This window comes from Pseudopipra pipra, chromosome 13, assembly GCF_036250125.1.
Source record: "Pseudopipra pipra isolate bDixPip1 chromosome 13, bDixPip1.hap1, whole genome shotgun sequence".
Lineage (NCBI taxonomy): Eukaryota > Metazoa > Chordata > Aves > Passeriformes > Pipridae > Pseudopipra > Pseudopipra pipra.
Window position 1 is genome coordinate 436,112 of NC_087561.1, and position 7,588 is coordinate 443,699.

Below are 7,588 nucleotides of genomic sequence, written 5' to 3' on the forward strand. Positions count from 1 at the left end.
CTTACTTCATGGGAGGTAAAAAGTACAAGATTTTGAAACTACGGTATGAGAGAATTTGATGCATGTTAATCAAATGGACTATGTGACTCATTTTAGCCACTATTTTTCAAGTTGTTTTCCAAAGCAATTTCATGGTTCGGGGAACAGTATGCAGAAGCCTCTGAGACAGTATTTGATTGCAGTCTGTGACCCCTTACAGCTTCTCTACCTCCTTCTTCCTCTTGCCAGAGCAAGTTGCAGAGCTGTGTCTGCAAGTGCACTGAAAACACTTGCTTCATTAGGAAAAGTGGAGTGCAATTTCAAGGCTCTTGCACAGAGTGGGGTGGTGACATCTGCAAAGAGGAGAGGAAATCAGCTTCACTATGATACATCCACCTTGGACATCACTGTGGGTCCACAGGACTGGGCCACAGTCAGGTGTGGGCACAGTGGGATGTCCTGGCTGGGAGAGGATGCTTCATCTCCCACTGCCCCAGCTGATGAATCTCAGGTTTCTGGTGGCATGTTGGCTAGAAGGCCTTCATGGACTGAAGCTTGTGCTGGCATACATAAAAAAATACAGACTACATGAGCAGACCTACTTCTTTCCTCCAATAAAAACCAAAGTAAAAACAAAGCAAAACCATCCAGACCTTTCTATTCCTCTTTTATAGTATATTTTAAAACACGGGCAGATGAAAGAGGAACTGGATAGTAACTGTATTCCTCATTATCTAAGTCTCCCTCAGGCACCGGAGATGGGTTTGACTGTTAGCAGATGGCTGATCGCACTGTGTCTGCATGCAGGCTTGGGAGCACCTCGAGAGTGCTCCGGGGGAGCTCAGCGGGCACAGTTACTCGGAGGCATAAGTAAGTGTTTTCCAGATTGGGGGTTTGGACAGAGCTGCAGGAACATAAAGTCTGTGGTTGCAGCCCTGGCATGCTGATAATGTAACTGAAGTTGCTGGACTAGGGCAGGCCCCGGCTGTCAGCACTGGGGGGTCCCCGCGGGTTTTGGCTGCAGAGCCAGACAGCAGCAGGGAGGCAAAGCTGGAATGGAAGGGCAGCTGCTGAGTGCTCGGAGTGGAAAAACCAATCCTACAAGAAGTATTCACAAGTGCCCATCACACTGCATGGCTAGCTGATGGCAAACATCTGATGGCTTAGGATAGTGCAGAGTGATATATTTTTAATGAGTCCTGGCCTTACAAAATATACTGTGTACCATACTGGCCTAGAGAGATGAGGAATGTCTCTCTAAAATTCCTGTGTTTGCTTGAATCAGTTTGGCCCTTGCATGGCTAGCTGTGCTGCTGGCCTGGCACAGGCAGCTTGCTTGCCTCTGTTCCCAGAGCTGTGCTGGCCAGTTGGGCTCCCGGGCAGGCTGGATGAAAACAACACTGAGATGTTGGGTGCTACTTGAGAACACCTCATACTGTGGGCTGTCCAAGGGGAGACAGGAGAGAAGAAACAACGGGACTTGCTTTGGTTACGACTCTAAACTGAACACTGCGTTTACTTTTCTGTGCAGGCACTCTGGATGCCGAGCTACTCCAGAGACAGGGATGGGGACCTTGGCCAATGGGTGTGTGGAAGGACCGGCAGGGACACAGGACCAGTGCTGGCTCCTTGGTCAGGCACTGGGAAAGCAAAGCCTGTCTGCCCATGCATGTGCCAGGGAACAGAGGCATGACCATCCACACCTGTGACTTCAAAAGGGAGGTGAGCCTTGCAGGGAAGCTTTTGGAGCAAAACTGTCTGCAATGCTTGAGGCATAATCCCATCCTTGCAAGCAGAGCTCTGCTTCCCTGCCCCTCAGACAGAAGGGTAAGAGATCCACTCCTCTGTGCACAGCACAGGCATGAGCCTGTCTCCCGACAGAGCCCTTCTGGCCATTCCTGCTTTCCCAGCCCTCTGCATGGCTCCTCAGCAGCCAGGGCAGCAGGGCCTGACCACTGTGGGATGGGTGGCCTGAGGTGGCCGGACTTGGGACAGCTGGTGTGGCTCCTCACAGCTTCCCCAGTGACCTGCCCTATGCTGCCTCTGGCTGGGGTGGCTGCTGGCCCCCCGAGCCCGCTGAGGCGTCATGGCTGCACAGGGCAAAGGCTGAGGTGCTCGTCCTCCTGCAGCACCTCCCACCCGGCTCCTCTGTGAGCCTCGTACCCCGCGGCAGGATGGGGAGGGCTGCTTTCACAACCTGGATGTGTTGTCACTCACATCCAGACATTTCCTGTTATCTAACCTCAGCCTTATCTTCCCCATTCGCAGCTTCCTCTTGAAGGAGGAGCAGCCCCTTCAAAACCAAGCTGTGTGCCTGGGCTGTGTCCCCACTGCGCTCCTGCACGACCCCCGGTGCCTGCCCACTGAGGGTCGGGATGGCCCACTATGGTAGGTGCCAGCTCCCTGTCCTGCCCACGGAAGGGGTGGCTGGGGACAGGGGAGGATCTGTCCTTCAGGGGTGACCTCCTGTTTCTCTGTCAGGGGGTCCCTGAGGGCCACGGGTGTTGGGACACAGAAACCCATGGGGTGTCCATTTTCCTGGCGATGCAGAAAGCTTCCCTGCCACCCCATGTTACACCTCGAGCTTCAGGGGGTCTGAATCCACTCGGGTTGAGCTGCCTCCCTTCAGTGCTGGGTGTGTGTCTACCTGAGCAAGAAGAGCTTTTTGGTGCCTCCTTTCAGGGATGCAGTGGTGTTTGGCTGGGTGTGCTTTGGGTAGGGCAGGCTCAGGGATGGAATGCCGCTGGTCCCAGCCAGGGAGCGCTGTGCTCTGGACGGCAATTCCTTGATGAGGATGAATTGCAATTAGCAGTGATGTAGCCCTACTGGGTACCAGGGTGCATGTGTGCATGCTCTCCCAGCTCTCACACACACATGCTGCCTGTGAGCTGCTGGCAGTGGGAGATTTTGATCTAAATTAGTCATAGATGAGGCAGCGCACAAAGGAGCAGAGGAAGGTGCAGGATGGAGGTGGGTGTAACCAGGGAGAGATCCTGTTCCAGCCAGGTGCAAGCATGCTCTTCAGCTTCATTTCTCACTGTCCCAGTGGCTTCGGTACAGCAGACAAATGCTTACCACACACCCCTCTTCCCCTCCTTGGGTGTCTGTGGCATGAGCAGCCTTGGGGGCAGAGTCCAGGGTGCTTGGGCGGGGGCCACAGGGCTCAGGTGAGTGGAGGGGCTGTGGGAGCGTGTGTGGCTGGTGGCCCTTTGATGTGAACCATGAAGTGCTGGTTGCAATGTTTCTGATTCCTGGCCTTGCAAGACATTCCCACAACTGTCCCTGAAACCCAGAGGCCTCTTGCTGCCATGTTCACTGGCTGTTGGAACAGCAGCCCCTTGGGTGTGCAATGTGCCCTGTGCCCCCAGTGCAGGGCAGCTGGGACCACAGCCAGTGCCTCTGCTCCTGACAGCCAGCCGAGGCCTGGAGTCTGGATCTGCCTCTGGAAAGTCCCAAGCCTCAGGAGCTTGTCTGCTTCTGGAGTGGGTCCAGCTGCTCCCAGAGAAGTGCCCAGCAGGGCTGCTCTGTTTCCTGGCCCTCCCGAAGGGACAGTTGCTCCTGGACACTTCAGGAAAACTTTCACAGAACTGGGGAGGGAGGGGGATGGCTCCACAAACGGGAGCCATGTGCCTCTGGAGACCACGCGGAGTGAGGGCACTCACATGGTGTTGGCATTCCTTGTGGTGCGGGGCAGAGGGGAGGGAGCACTTGGCTGCTCCGGGAGCTGGGTGCAGGGCTGTGCAGTTGGGGGTCAATGGTGCTGGGGGAGCCACCAGTGCTGTGGGATCATCGAAGCCAGGAGAGCTCACCAAGGGGTCAGCAGTGCCAGGGCAGCCACCAGCAGCAGGAGGGCTGGGGTAGGTGTCAAGGTACGAGTTACAAAAGTGCAAGTTTATTTGTTAGAAGGAGGCATATCTCTGTGGGACGAAAAGTGCTGAATTATGTTTTTCACTTTTTGGAGCAAATAGATGAGATTGACCTTACTGAGCCAAATATTCCAATATGTGTCTGGCAAAGCTCCCTGCAGTGTCTGCTGCAGGGCTGGGGGCATAGGAAGGTCCTATATGGAGCAGGACACCATGCAGTGGAAACCTGCCACGAGCAAAGCATTGTTTGACTCTGTTAGGATGAAGGCTACCAGCTCCTAGGAGAAGCACACCCCAAGGTTTCAGCTGGCCAGGGGTTCAGCAGACCCTGTTGCCCACAGGGTATTCTTGCTTTCAATTCAGGCTCTGATTTGGGTTTCACTGGGTGGAAAATGGAGATAACCTTGATTCAAGTTCAAATCCTGTATAATAAACGCATGCCTTGAAATGGCTGCAGCCTGCATGCTGGGGCTCCTCTACTCAGTATGTGAAAACCACCCAGCCACACTTTGATGCATGCTGTTACTAGGTTTAGCATCGAATCTATCCAATAATTTTACTTTTCATTTATTTTCATCACAAGTTGCAGAGCAGTCTGACAGCCCTGCGTGAAAATGTGCAGCCTGGAGGGGACTTTTTCTAACTTCGGTAAGAGACTGACTGAAGAATGCAGGAAGAAAAACTCTTTCTGTTTCCCCCTAGAGTATACTGTAGATTGTTCAGTTTTATAACTCTGAGCTTTTACTTGGAAATACCCTCTTCAGCTTGAAACCAGAACCTCTTCAATGACAAACTGATTCAGATTAGATATGATCTCTATGGGTAGAGTAGCAAGTTCCATTCCCATCTGCTGATAGAATTATCTCCACTGTGTACCCTCCCCTTATCTGTCCCTCATAGCAACATTTCAAGTGGCTGGTTTTCCCTTCAGAAAGCTACACGGGGGATTATTTTAAGCTGCAATTGCAGGAGCAGTGCTGTCTTCTTTTCTTCTTCCCCCTCCAAGGCCAGCTCTGCCCCTGTTAGACATCAGCACTGAAGCTGAGGGTAGTCTGGTCACTGATACCTGCTGAAGAGCCTGCTCAGTCTTTCTTGGGTGGCCTCCCCACACTTGGGTATAGCTAAGGGTCCTTTTGGGGATGACAGGGTCACTTATACTCTGGTAGGCTGATCTTAAATCAGCTTATTAACACTGTTTTCTTATGTTCATGAAATATACATGCTCCTTTTATCCATTGCAATATACTTTTATCTATCATGGCTGAATTCCATTTGGAAGGAGGAGCCAGAACAAAGAACTGGTCACTATCTACATCCCGCCCAAGGTGAAGGTAGAGACAGGGGGAATGCAAGAATTGCAAAGAAACTGATTTTATCTTTAAAGCTGTAGTTGCTACCTTGCTCTTAAACCTTATTCCACTCTCTTTTGGGTTTGGAGAATATGTGTTGGACATTACTGGTTTTTATTTTGTGCTTTCACATGAAAAAAACCTTTCCCTTTCCTCAGCAGAAGGCAGTGTTTGCTGATGTGGTTCTCTCTCACTGAAAGAAGAGTATAGGAGGCGGAAATATGGGAGGGTCAATGATGTTTTTTGCTAACTGGAAAAAGCCTCTGAAGTTAACATCAGCTCTTCTTTTGCTTCTTTTCTCTCTCTGTGCCCCCAGTTTGGCATCCAGCGAAGACACTGTGACCCCCTGGGAGCTGCAGTGTGGCACTGCGTGTATTTGACAAGCTGAGTCCGACACTCAGTGTGCAGAGTGTCAGTTTGTCAAATACCCCAAGTGAGGCATTGCTGAGCAACACGGCGCAGCCAAGGGTCCAGCCTCTTCCTCCTGCTCTGGCACGAGTCCTCCTCTCCAGGCTCTGCACCTCTCCAGAAACCCACCGAGGTACTGAACAGCCCGTCCCACTGTTACAGAACACCTGTGCTGCCACGTTTCCCTTCAACCCCAATTTTGGAAGTGTCTACCGGGGTATCCCTCCCAACAGTACATCTGTGCAGAAGTGGTGGTGGTGCAGCTTCTCTGCACTGCAAAGGCAGAGAATTGGGCCCAGGGTCCTTGTTCTTTGCTTCCAAAGACAGTGCTCTGCTCTTCTACACAGCATTAACTAGCCAGCTGCTAATGAATCATCCTGCTCAGTTAACAAGGATTCTGGCAAGCATAATCACAACATCATGGGTACAGGCAGTATTACCCATAATACAAACTCTTTTCTTTGCACATGTAGGAATCTTTTTTCATTCAGAGTACAAACTAATGAGGCTGCTGATTAACTTATCTCTGGCCCATCAGCCAGTGAAAATGCATGTTTGCTCAATCTGTTTTAAATTGGACCATAAAGTCCATTGCTTCTCCCTGCAGCCTTGCTGTTTGGAGAAGACTCCTTGTCTTTGGATGGTCATTCCTAGTCAGCCCTTGCAGCAAGGTTGCCTGTTTCTGCTGTCTAATGAAAGTAATTCCCTCTAAATCATCCCACTTGAAGATGTCACAATTGGTAAGTGTTTTTAATGACTGGCTTGTGGCATATCAGATCTGCAGCTTCAGATATGTCAGAGTGGGGGCAGTGTCCAGCCCAGTTTGACAAATCAAACTCTCTGAAAGCATTTGACATGGAAAACTCAGAAATGAATAAAAATTCCCAAGACCCTACTGACTTGTTTTAGGACAGTACCACCAGCAAAATTTGCAATATTTGAGAATGTTAATAAACTTGAATACTAAGCTTTTTGGGCTTTTTGTTGCAAGTATTTCTTAGTAAATATTTTGAAGAAGCTGGAGTTCATACGAAGCTGAGACCCATGAATTTGTATCATTGCCTAAGCAAATTGTGTTTTGCTTTTTGAATAGCTCGTGCACTTCTGGACAAAGACAGTCCTACTCCTTATGACTCACACTCCCATGGTCTTTCTCCAGCACCTACTCTACTCATGACTCACAGATATCACCCTGATCTTTATCACTGAGGTCAGCTTCAAAAGAGAACAAGGTCTATGATTTCAGGCTTTGCTTTGTGGATCCTTAATGTAGCAGACAACTCTGTCAGCCCCAAACCTGCTGTCACCCAGATCTCAAGGTTTCAACAGACCTAACCTCCTCTGCACCACAGCTGGCCAAGTGTTTGTTTATTTCCTTCATTTTTGTTTTCTTGTGCATTTCCAGCTTTTGCTTTCAGTAGAATTTGTCCCTCTGCTTTTTGGATAACTCTCCCCTCCACCCCCTGGTTCCTTCTAGATGGCTGGGGGGAAGGGGAAGAAAGTTAACCTTTTTCTCTCTTACAAGAACAAATTAGAGTGGGATAAATTTCTCTGGGAATTCATGTCCCATGTCCCTGCTCTGAAGTAGGGGGCAAACCCAGCAGGTGTAAAAGCCTCCATGGGATGGGCACTGCAGTTGCTCTGAGGCGAGGGGAACTGTAATTCTTGTGACACTGCGCCAGCCACTCAAGATAGTGTGTTCTTTGGAGGCAGCGTTGTTTCAGAGCAGAAACTGAGGTTTTCCTTCTGTGCTGGAGTAGAGCTGGGACTCAGCAGATGAGTCCCATCACTGGGTGAGTGACCAGTGCAAGGAAAGGAGAAGTTCTCTGGTTCGATGGTGATGCAACATAGCAAAATCCTCTGTGACTTCCAGAAGAAAAATGCTCTGTTTCTAACAGGTTTTACTACCAAACATGCAAAAACTATAAATTAAAAAATAATCACACGCTTGCTGCACAGGGAAAAACAACCACCTTGGCACCAGAG

At 50.2% G+C, this 7,588-nt stretch overlaps 1 long non-coding RNA gene across 1 annotated transcript; it reads left to right on the plus strand.

The window, feature by feature from the left end:
- The first annotated feature begins 2,252 nt into the window (after positions 1-2,252).
- On the plus strand, positions 2,253-6,574 carry LOC135421239 (uncharacterized). Its single transcript, XR_010433936.1, has 3 exons — positions 2,253-2,367; positions 4,429-4,493; positions 5,511-6,574. It is a non-coding gene; the product is annotated as an uncharacterized LOC135421239 (long non-coding RNA).
- The last annotated feature ends 1,014 nt before the right edge of the window (positions 6,575-7,588 follow it).